Source organism: Chrysochloris asiatica, unplaced genomic scaffold, assembly GCF_000296735.1.
Source record: "Chrysochloris asiatica unplaced genomic scaffold, ChrAsi1.0 scaffold00062, whole genome shotgun sequence".
In the NCBI taxonomy this organism is placed as follows: domain Eukaryota; kingdom Metazoa; phylum Chordata; class Mammalia; order Afrosoricida; family Chrysochloridae; genus Chrysochloris; species Chrysochloris asiatica.
Genome location: NW_006408580.1, coordinates 6,257,853 through 6,269,688, shown reverse-complemented (window position 1 = coordinate 6,269,688; position 11,836 = coordinate 6,257,853). Strand labels below are relative to the sequence as shown.

Here is an 11,836-nt window from a genome sequence, read left to right as displayed (position 1 = left end):
GTATAGGGTTTCCAAGGAGCAGCTGGTGAGCTTGAACCACCAACCTTGGAGTTCAAACAGATTTTGCATTCCAGCGCATTAACCCACAACACCACACCAGGACTCCTCCCCTTCAGTTGTTGTTGTTGTGTGCCATGGAGTCGGTTCCGACTCATAGAGACTCTGTACAGGGTTTCCAAGGCTGTAAATCTTTATGGGAGCAGAAATCCTCTTCTTTCTCCAGCAGAACAGCTGGTAGTTTCGAACTGCTGACCTTAAGGTTCACAGCCCTACTCATAACCACTACGCTAACTATTTAATAGGTAGTTATTTTTTGTTGAGCTCTGCACAAAATATTCTATATACATTATCTCATTCAGAGAGATACACAACAACCCCATAAGATGGATGGTATTCTTGTGCCTATTTGACAAATGAAGAAACTGATGCTCTAAGAGGTTAAGTGACTTGTCTATGCTTGACACAGCAATCTAATGGCAGATACGAACTCTGGCTTTCCTCCTTCGAAAGGTCATTGCTGAACCAAGATGCCATGCTGTCTTCATTCAACAGAAGTTCAGTAATCAGATTCTTCATAGCAATGCTCTGTGATTTGTTGTTGTTGTTAAATGCTGCCAAATTGGTTCCGACTTATAGCGACCCTGTATAGGGTTATTGAGGAGCAACTGATGGGTTTGAACTGCTGACCTTGTGATTCACAGTCCAGTGTTGATCCTACAGCGCCACACCAGGATTTATAAGGGATACAAATAAAAGGAAAAAATGATCCAGTTCTCAAAATGTAATTCTCAAGGTATTACTTTAGAAAAGAGAGAAATGTTTGCTCATGACGACACTGAAAGCTAGAATGTGATTCGAACCATAAGAAAATCAAAAAACATAATACAATTTGAAGTCCAGAATAGAGAAACCAAAGAGCAAAAGTGACCCTTGTAGAGTGAACCCCAGTCAAAAATCTTGACTAGGCCAAAATTGTTGCTACGGTGATCGAGGTAGTGAACTCATCTGAAGCAAGGCAAAGGAGCTAAAGTCATATGGTTTTTAAAAGGACAGAAGAGAGTGGAAAGACAGACTAAGATAAATAAGAGGCTATGTAAATAGAAGAAGACTAAGGCAGAAGAGCAAAGTTTTTCCAAAGGAAGGAATGTTAACCAGTATTCTCATTCATGTATGCATGTATTCATTCAACAAATTTTCTTTGGGTGCCTCCTATATGCCAGGCATTATTTTCAATCCTGGGGCACCATGACTGGATAAGACAGAGAAAGTTTCTGCGGTGAGGGAATATGTCTGTAATGATATATTCAAAGCAAGTAACAAAAAACTCAAGTATCAATGGCTTAAAATAAGAACATTTATAGTGTGAGTCCTGAAGTGGTTCTGTAGGATAAAGCACTGGACCACAAAATCAATCTGAACTGCAAGGTCAGTGGTTCAAACTCACCAGCTACTCCTTAGAAACCCTGTATAGCATTGCTGTGAGTTGGAACCAACACAACATGACTTAACAACAACAACAACAAAGTCAGGAGGTAGGCAGCTCTAGGATTGATACAGTGGCTCTAAGGTATCATCAAAGACCCAACCTCCTCCTTCCACCACCATTATGCTCAATGTGATGGCTTCTGTTCTCCATTGACAGTCAAGTGGACACAAGATGACTAGCAGAAATCGCATGGACATTCAAGAGTAAGAAAAAAGAGCATGCTGTTGACCTATTTTTTCAATCAGGAAGGAAAATTATTCCAGAAACCTAAAAGACTTCTGACATTCCATTGACCAGAACTTGATCACATGTCCATCTCAACTTCAGCTTCAGAAAAGTGACACAATTGCCCTGATGGGTCTAGTCCAGTCATGATCTTTGCAATGAGGCTGGGTATATGGTAGACTAAGCATAGAGTCTATTAAGAATGAAAGCAGATAAATGGCAGTTGAGTATATAACCAATTGTATCTGCCACAGTGAGAGAGAAAATACTAGGGGCTTAAAAAAATTCATAGAAAGAATGGAAATTGTTCCATGAAACCCCATCATATATATATATATATACCACCACTCATCTGTCACTTTGATGTACTGTGGTGGCTTGTGTGTTTCTTTAATGCTGTAAGCTATGCCACTGGTATTATGAATACCAGCTGGGTCACCCATAGAGAACAGTTTTCAGTGAAGCTTCCAAATTAAGACAGACTAGGAAGAAGGAAAGGCAGACTACTTTTGAATACGTAGCCACTAAAGCCTTATGAATAGCAGCAGAACATTGTCAGATGTAATGCTGGTAGATGAAAACATTATGAATAGCACCAGAATATTGTCAGATATAATGCCAGAAGATGAGTCCCTCAGGTTGAGAGGCACTCAAAATGTGAATCAGGAAGAGCTGCCTCCTCAAGTAGTGTTGACCATGATGATGCCAATGGAGTAAAGCTTTCAGCATCTTCAAATGCTGATGGGGCACAACTTAAAATGAGAAACAGCTACAGGTATCTATTAGTAATCAGAACATGGAATGACTGTATGAAGTATGAATTTAATAAAATTGGAAGTTGTCAAAAGTGAAATGGAACACAAAGTGAGATATACTATGCAAACTGGCACTGGCCAGTTTGAACTTGACAATCATATGGTTTACTATGCCAGGAATGACAAATTCAAGAGGAATGGCATAGCATCCATCATCAAAAAGAGCATTTCAAGATTGATCTTGAAGTATCTGAGATGGGATACTATCCAAACTCCTACAAGGAAGACAAGTTAATACCACTATTATTCAAATATAAACACTGACCACTAAACACAGTGATGTAGACCAATGAACTCTGGGAGCCTAGTAGATTATAAGCTGGGCTATTAACCGTGAGATCAGTAGTTCAAATCTACCAGTTTCTCTATGGAAGAAAGATGATGCTTTCTGCTTCTGTAATTATTTACAGCTTTAAAAACCCTATAGGGTCATTATGAGTTGGAATCTTCTCAGTGGCACACAACCACCTGCAACACCACAAGGAAGAACAGTTAATACCACTATTATTCAAATGTAAGCATGGACCACTAAAGATATTGATGATGGAATTGAAGAATTCTACCAAGTTCTTCAGCCTGAAATTGATCAAACCTGCAATCAAGATGTATTGATCATTACTGGTGATTGGAATGAGAAGGATGGACACAAAGAGAAAGGATCAGTAGTTGGAAAATATGGCTTTGGTGATAGAAATGATGTTGAAGATGGCATGAAAAAATTTTGTAAAACTAATAACTTATTCATGACAAATATCAGTTTTTTTAAAAAAACTTTTTACTGTGAATTGAATGAAAGCTTACAAACAAGATCATCAGCTTTACATTCAGCAAATTATACTCTTTGTTCCGTCTCAGTGATTACAATCCCCTCCCTGCAATAACAGTTACTCTACTTCCTCCCTGTGGTTCCCTTTCACATCTTATATTTCACAAGTAAATAAAGCAAAAATATTTGATGTACACTTATAAAACAAAAACTATATATTCATTTAAATGTCCAAAGAGCAAATTCTGCCAATCAGCCTCCCGCCTGCAGGCACACAGCTGTTCTCAGTTCATGGGTCTACAGCCCACAATTGTTCTGACTCTCCATGTCACCATCTTTGCCTCTGTCTCTGCTGTCACTGCTTTTCTAGGTAGGGATCTCATGGTCCACTCAGGTTCTTCTACACATTTCAAAACTTTGTGCATGTAACATAGAACCTTCCCTGGGGGTGTCTACTCATGCAATTCTCCCCTCGGATTACCACCACAGAGATGAGTAGACATAGCAAAAGAAAAGAGGTGATATGATCAAAAACAAAACACTCGCACCTCTGTTTATGCAGCTCACTGGCTGGTTTCAGCACTGGAAGCACTCTCTTTGTCCCTCTTTTCATTCACTCTTGTTCAAAATGGAAGCGGTGGAACATGATGGCTACATGTAATGAGAAATCAAATCCTTCTTGCTCCTGTTCCGATTCTTACTCACAGTAAGCACTCGAACAACTTGTTTATCACTTTATCTGAAGTTCAGAGTTCCGGGATGTTGCTCTGAATCTGTTTTGTATGGTTTTCTGTGCTTTCACTGACAGGGGTCTGTATGGCTTTTCTACCTAGTCTGCCATCAAGCCCCACACCCTCTTCTTTATTCTTATTGTCATGACACCCTTTCTCCTCCCATAGGTACCCATTATCTAATACCTTAGATTAATTTCACCTTTATACACTATATTTATTAATTTGTTTCTGGTTTCTTTCAATCTTTATAGATATGCACGTATTTATTATTGAGCCATGCAAAAGCAAATTGCCTACTTCACGGCATTTTACCCCTAAATATTCAATGGGAAGTTTGAATATTGTCAATCTGCCCAATGAATATTTAGTTTGCCCAATTGTGGTGGCTTGCATGTTGCTGTGATTCTGGAAACTAAGCCACCGGTATTTTAAATACCAGCAGAATCGCTCATGGTGGACAGGTTTCAACTGAGCTTCCAGATGAAGACAGACTAGAAAGAAGGAGAGACGTACTACTTCCAAATATTTAAGTCACTGAAAACAGCACCAGAATATTGACTATTGAAACATGATGAAGAGTACCAGAATATTGTCAGATATAGTGCCAGAAGATGAGCCCCTCATGTTGGAAGGTAATCAAAATATGATTGAGGAAATGATGCCTCCTAAGAGTAGAGTTTACTGTATGAGACAAATGGATTAAAGTCTTTGGGGCCTTCATGTGCTGATTGGGCACAACTCAAAATGAAGAGAAACCATTCATGATCAGAACATGGAATGTACGAAGAAAGAATCTATGAAAATTGTCAAAAATGAAATGGAACACATTGACATCCTAGGCATTATTGAGCTAAAATGGACTGGTACTGGCCATTTTGAACCTAACAACCACATGGTTTACTATGCCAGGAATGACAAATTGAAGAAGAATGGCATAGCATTCATCATCAAAAAGAATATATTAAGATCTGTCTTGAAGACCAATGCTGTCTGTGATTGGATAATACACAGACAAGAAAGACAAGTTAATACCATAACTATTCATATTTATGCATCAATCACTAGAGCCAGTGATGATGGAATTGAAGAATTCTCCTCTGGTAGTGTGATGGTTACGAATTGGGCTGCTAACCTCAAGGGCAGCAGTTCGAAACTGCCAGCAGTTCCATGGGAGAAAGATGAGGCTTTCTGCTCCCGTAAAGATTTACAGCCTTGGAAACCCTGTACAGGGTCGTTATGAGTTGGAACTAACTCCATGGCACATAACAACAACAATTATTGGTGGGTATAATTCTGGAAAAAAAAAATTGCACCATATTTTTCAAGGGCCCAAGAAAAGAAATGAGTTAGAAATTGCTAAATGTATTGAAAAATGATTTATTTTTCCCTTGGCAGTGTCTTCAGGACTTGACTCAAGATTGAAAACTCTTACAGGCACATTTTCATCTGTGAGTGTCAGCTGTTTGGTACACCATCCTCTTGAAGGCCCTGGTTAACTCTCCCTTTTACCTGAACAAACTGCATTCTAACAGAAATGATGCAGAGCCTTGGTCTTTAGGGATAAACACTCTCATGAAACTATTACTATTGAATAATAGTTTAAGAAAATTGTTTTCATTTGTTTAAATGGTATGCTAATAGCAGTTGTTTAAAAACAAATCACTGTAAAAATCTGTAGCAACAAATTTTTTACAAAAAGTCTATAGTATCTTTTACCAATAGAGCAAATTCCACAGCTGTAAATTAACTCATTCAAGAGCTAGATTTTAATTTCAACAATGCTAGCGAGGCTAGTTATTAGAGAAAATCAGAAAAGTTCCCCATATAGCCTGTTTCCTGTCCACAATAATAAATAAATGGTCAATAGGATGCTCAAGTTTACTGTCAGTGCAACGTTCTTCAAATAGGAAGGAATTGTCAGAAGCCAGACTTGGGTGAACGAAGAACAGGAGAGCAGATATTGACATTCAGATAAAGCCTCAACTGAGAGGCTTTCAACAGTCCCCTTTGCATTTGGTTGACACCCACAGACAACCTGGCATTTTAGGCATTTCTATGTGTTCAAGTGTACCTTGTAGTTAATGTTATGTGTTGGAGCAATTTGCCACTGTCAACTCCTTGTATTTAAGATACACCAATATTAGAAACGCTAGAGGAAAGTTTAGCAGCAGCCCTATCTGTTATTAATGCTAGTTACACAGAACAGAGCCTGGCATTCTCCCACCTTTCCAAATAGCTGCTTCTCTACACCTGAACCTCAGTACAATTGAGAGCCAGCCTCTTTCCTGGGCTGATCCATTACAATGAGCCACCGTTACAGGGGAGTTCTGAGTCATTAACATTCTGTTCATAGTCAAGTTTCACTGTTCCCCAAGAAAGAGTTATTATGCTCAGGCCTCCTCCAGCGCAATTCTTGCTTTAAAGAGAAAATGTGTATTTCAGAGTTTGAAAGAACCTTCTGAATATACTCCTCAGGTGTTTTAAGGAGTTATTACAATAGGTCCTGATCCCCGTGCTGATGGGAGCATCCTTGGACAGCCTCATTGAGATGTTGGTTGTGCTGCAGAGACAAGCTGACTACTAAATATAACCCTTTGCTGTAAGGCCAAGGCAAACAGCTGCATTGCCTTGGACTTCTTGCCCAATCAAAAATCATATAGCAAACCCATCCTCATCTCTCCCCAGGGCTCCTGACTGTATCTATGGAATATAAGCCCTGCACGTTGGAAGAAGGGTGCAAAGGAACAGGATTCTTGCAAAGCATAACAGAGAAAGCTAGAAATAAATGTTGCCTATTGTTTGAAGTCATTCTAAGCACTCCGGCAGAGCCCTGGCAGGAGATCAGCAGCATACATAAGTAGTAATAAAAGTAAACAGTGCACTTTTAAATTCTCAGGCGTGCCTGCATTAATAGTGCCCCATTGTAGTGGGATGAGGGCAGTTGGGAAGATAGCTGGAGATTCATGAACCAGGATTTGAGAGAGGCTGCTTCTCAGTGCCCTTCCTCATGAACAAATATAAGAAGCACTACAAAGTTACATAGAACTACCCAGAGAATTTGCAAATAAAATCTCTTTAAATCCACCCAAAAGATATTTTCAAGTCTCTCTGTGAGGCTCCCCTGCTCTGTCACAGACTTCAAAAGCACGTTAGTTAAAAAAACAAAACAAAAACAAAAGACACAATGCTATCAAGCTACAGATTAATGCAAATTCAATTAATGCAAATTTAAGTGGTATTTAAAGATTGTCTCTTTGTCTGAGAGGAGGATGAAATGCTCGGTTTGGAAAGAAGTAATTTCCTAGGCAAGTCGTCAGCGCTTGTTTTCCTGCTTACCTTGGGGGAAACGCAGGGCTCCTTTCTTCTCAGACTTTTCTGAGAGCTAGAAAGAGGTCCTGTTACTTCCAAATGCTTTTGTTCTTCTGTCCCTCTGTCACATGGCTTGCCTTTTATATTTGCAACACACAAAAGTTAGGACTGTTGTTTAAGCGACACAGGGAGGGAGAGAGGGAGAGAGAGAGAGGGAGAGAGAGAGAGAATGTCAAATGGAAAAGTGCCATTGCAGTCATATATCAATCAGGCGAGCGGCCACAGCAGTGCGCAAGCAAATGGGAATACCACGGAAATTCGAAGCGCTAGTTATCGGGACGCAAGCCGCTGCCCACCACTCGGCTGCCTTCCACCGAGCATCTTATGATGGTAACGACCCAGAAGAATAAGGGCAAGAGTTTCCCTCTATTTTTTGGGGGTGGGTGGGCGGTGGATTATGGAAAGAATCAGGGCTAAATGAATATTATGAATTTAATTCTTTTGCAAACATGTGGCTGCCATCAAAATGTGCAGTCCGAAATAAGACACGTAGTTTGGGAAATATCAAGACGATGGATTGTCATGCCATTTAACCATTCAGCAGCTGACTGTGATGAAGTTGAAATTCTAAGGAGGAGAGAGATGAGAAACAGATATTTCTCAGTCAGTGCTATTGAACCAAAACACTGCCCTCTTTTAGCAAGATGTAGGTGGGTGGTGATTTTTTTTTTTTTTCTAAGTTGTTCATCCATTAATTTATTTTTTAGCATTATGTTGTTGTTTAGTGCCATAGTGGCCCTGTATAGGATTTCTGAAATTGTAAATGTTTGCAGGAGCAGACAACCTCCTCTTTCTATCCATGATTAAAGCCCCAGGAGTGCTGGTGAGGCGCTGTGGGCTAATGTGTCAGACTGCAAAATCATTTGAACTGCAAGGTCGGTTGTTCAAGCTCACCAGCTGCTCCTTGGAAACTCTATACAGGGTCACTATGGGTCGGAATCAACTCAAAGGCACTTCACAACAACAACAAAGCAATCCAATGAGCACCTTCATCTGTGTATTTAGAATAAACATTTAGATATGATTTAGAAACAGCGACAAAGTGTGGTCCTCAACTACTTGACATACATGAGTGTGGAACTAGCAGGAAAGGCCCCATCACAACTAGTTGGAAAGTGATAAAGGTAATGTTCTTGTGGGGTCAATGTCTGCTAGCTACGAGTTATGGGAATAAAAATGGAAGGATTTCATAATTCTAGCCCTTAAAAAGCTTAAAATTAAGACAGAAACCATTATTAATTTTTATTGACCCATTTGTAAAATGTTTATGCCTAATAGACCCAGACCCAGAATATTTTTTTATTAACATTTATTAAGAATTAGGGCTTCTGATGGCGCTGTAGGATAAAAACTGGACTGCTAACTGAAAGATCAGTGGTTCAAACCCACCAGACACTCCTCAGAAACCCTATGCAGGGTTGTTCTGAGTGAGAACCGACTCAACAGCAATTTACAATAACAAATTAAGAAATAAACTGAGGACATAAAAATTAGCATTTCATGGAAAAGTGAATGAATCATAAAACTTAAGAAATTTCTCTTGGGAGCTCCATAATTGTTAATATAGAAACTGCTGTGTTCCATTGTATCAGTTTATTTACATAGGTTGTTGTTGTTGTTAAGTCCTGTGGCTTTAGTTCCCATTCATAAGGACCCTATTTGGGTTTCTGAGGCGGCTGGTGAGCTTGAACAGCTGACCTTGCGGTTCAAACTGAATTTGCAGCGCAGCGCATTAACCTGCAGTACCACATAAGTGCATTATTACTTTTTCTAGAACTTTTACTCCAAGCAGTCTAAGATTATCAGTTTTACTTCCACCCTATAATGAGAAGTCTATTTTCTTTTGCTCTACTAGGAAACTCCTGTCTGCCTTGAACCAACTAGTCACAAACAGAATCCACTAACAAGGATAAATACATTGGTTCAAAGCCTTGAACGAAAACTTGGCACTTGACCAATGATGATATTGGCTAAAAGTCTTAAAAGCAGAAGATCAGAAACCAAATGGAAATTGGACCTTAAAAATGGAAATAATATGAAAGGGGAAATGACTTGTAGCTAGCTGAGTAAGAGCCTTGGAAACAGTCATGCACACATTTTCTGGCTCAATTCGGTGGGTCAAATTTGAAGTGAGTATAAAATCTTTGGAGACCAACATTTTCACATATCAGAGCTTGATGTCTGCCCACCTTTTCTTCTCACTTAATGGAAAATTTTTGGCTTTCTTAACCTATGTTCACCATGTTCCCTGCCATCTTCCTCCTTTTGGTTCTCAGAGACATCCTATCGTCTCTGAAGTAACGTGAAAAGGTGCAGTTCTTCCTGGTTGGAATTTTCCAGTCTGCTACCATCTGCTCTTCTAAACGCACACAGAAAATGTGAAGATTGAAGACCATACTGACTCCCTGTCCAGAGAAGACAGGTTCCCTCCCAAAGAGAACCCCATTGCTTCCTCTAGCCAAGGATAATGAAGAAAGAATGCCATCTGTTGCCCCTTTTTAAGAGGGGAACTTTCTCTCAACCCATTGGGCTTCAAAAGACTCATTTCTAAGCCTGTCAATAGGTATCTGGTAATAGCAACACATTTCATCACAGTCACCTTGATTTTTAGAAAGACCACAGTGCCATGGGCAGTTGTTTTACTGGCATCCTTAATGCTGTTGAGAAGAGGGGGAAAAAAGCTGCCATCTAGTCAATTTTGACTTAAGGGCTCCCTTTAATTTTCATAAAGAAGGACAAAAATGTTATTGTCATTTGTTGTCATTGAATCAGCTGACTCGTGGTGAACACATGCGCAACAAAATGAAATGTTGTCCCATCCTGCATTATCTCTCACCATCTGGTGAGCTTGAGTCCATTGTTTTGGCCACTGTGTATTTTGAGTGGATTCTAACTTAGGCATCTCATTTTCTAGGTCTATATCAGACAGCATTTTATTGTGATCCATAAAATTTTCAAATGGATAATTTTCAGAAGTAGATCACCAGGTCTTACAGGTCTGTCTCAGTCTAGAAGTTCCTCTGAAACCTGTCCACCTTGGGTGAGCCTGCTGGTACATGAAATACAGTGGCATAGCTTCCAGCATCAGAGCAACAAGCAAGACACCATAGTACAGTAAACTGGCAGATGGTGGCGATGAAAATACCCTGCTGTTACTTCATCTACAATGGAATCGTTTGAAGAATGAGACACCTTTTCACTGGGCAGGCAATCCTTTAAAGGACCCCTTTGGATTCTTTGATTTCTGGTCCAAGTTTTAGGTTGCATCTTTCTTTCTTTGTATCTCTAATGAACATTTACAGAAGCCACCCAGCATCCAAAAACCTCTGGGGGTGGAATGGAATGGGAAGTCTCAAAGCAGATGGGAGGAAGGACCTGCCTACTCGGCAGAACCTTAAGGGAGTAAGTGCTTCCTCTGTCCTAATCAGGGCAACTGGAGCCAGGAGCCAGGTGTGACTAAGCCTGGCTTCCTAGATGTGCCAGCCTGGAGGAGTGGCCACGGCATGCAGACATTTTAAGATTATATGATGTCCTACTGGAATGAAGAGCCCAGTGGCTGCAGCAGCTGGTGTCCAGAGGCAACAGAGTCCAGAAATGTGATGGTGGATGTCCTGGAAACACAGGACCCATGGTGGCATCCTTAGCAGTGTGGTCTCCTGGATGCATTTAAGATTGCCACCATTATATGAAACTGGATCTCTAGTTTTCCTGGTGATTTTGTGAACCACCCCCACCTCTCAGCCCTGCCAAAATCTGGCCAATAAATTCTTTTCCACTGTAATTAGCTAGAGACAGTTTCTGAGGTTGGCAACCATGAGTCCTGACCTGAACACTTTTTCCAAATTCAGGCAAATTAACATCATTAACAAATGAATGGAAATGTAGCCTCCACCTACTTCTAGTTACTCTTCCTGAACAAATGGATCAGACTCATTGTCAGGAGACTGTAGTCTTTGCTATAATGTTTCAAAAGCAGAAAATGCCTCTGTGGGCATATAATATGGTGCAATAGGATAAACACTCGACCTCAAGTTCAGTTTGAACTGCAAGATCGGCGATTCAAACTCATCAGCCGTTCCTTAGAAACCCTATACAGTGTTGCTATGAGTTGGAATTGACTGCACAGCATTTAACAACAACAACAACCACGTGATTCTTAAGGAGTTACAGACAGTTAAGAACTATAGCCTTCAATTTTTCAGTTACCAACCAGCATGTGAACAGTTTGTACCACCCAGAGACTCTATTAATAATAATAATAATAATGCTGTTGTTGTTAGGTCCATTCTAACTCACGGCAACCTTATGCATAACAGAACATGTGCCATCCTCACAATTGTTGTTATGTTTGAGTCCATTGTTGTTGTCAATCCATCTTGTGAGTTTTCCTCTTTTTTGTTGAACCTCCACTTTTTCATGATGTTCTTCTTTAGGGACTGGT

General features: G+C 40.0%; 1 protein-coding gene across 1 annotated transcript in view; it reads right to left on the bottom strand.

Moving 5' to 3' along the window:
- NDP (Norrie disease (pseudoglioma)) overlaps positions 1-7,512 on the bottom strand; it is a 52,525-nt gene extending 45,013 nt beyond the window's left edge. Inside the window, exon 1 of the mRNA XM_006864254.1 lies at positions 7,363-7,512. The gene's annotated coding sequence lies outside the window, so the exon portion shown is untranslated. The remainder of the gene's footprint in view (positions 1-7,362) is intronic.
- Positions 7,513-11,836: the final 4,324 nt, after the last annotated feature.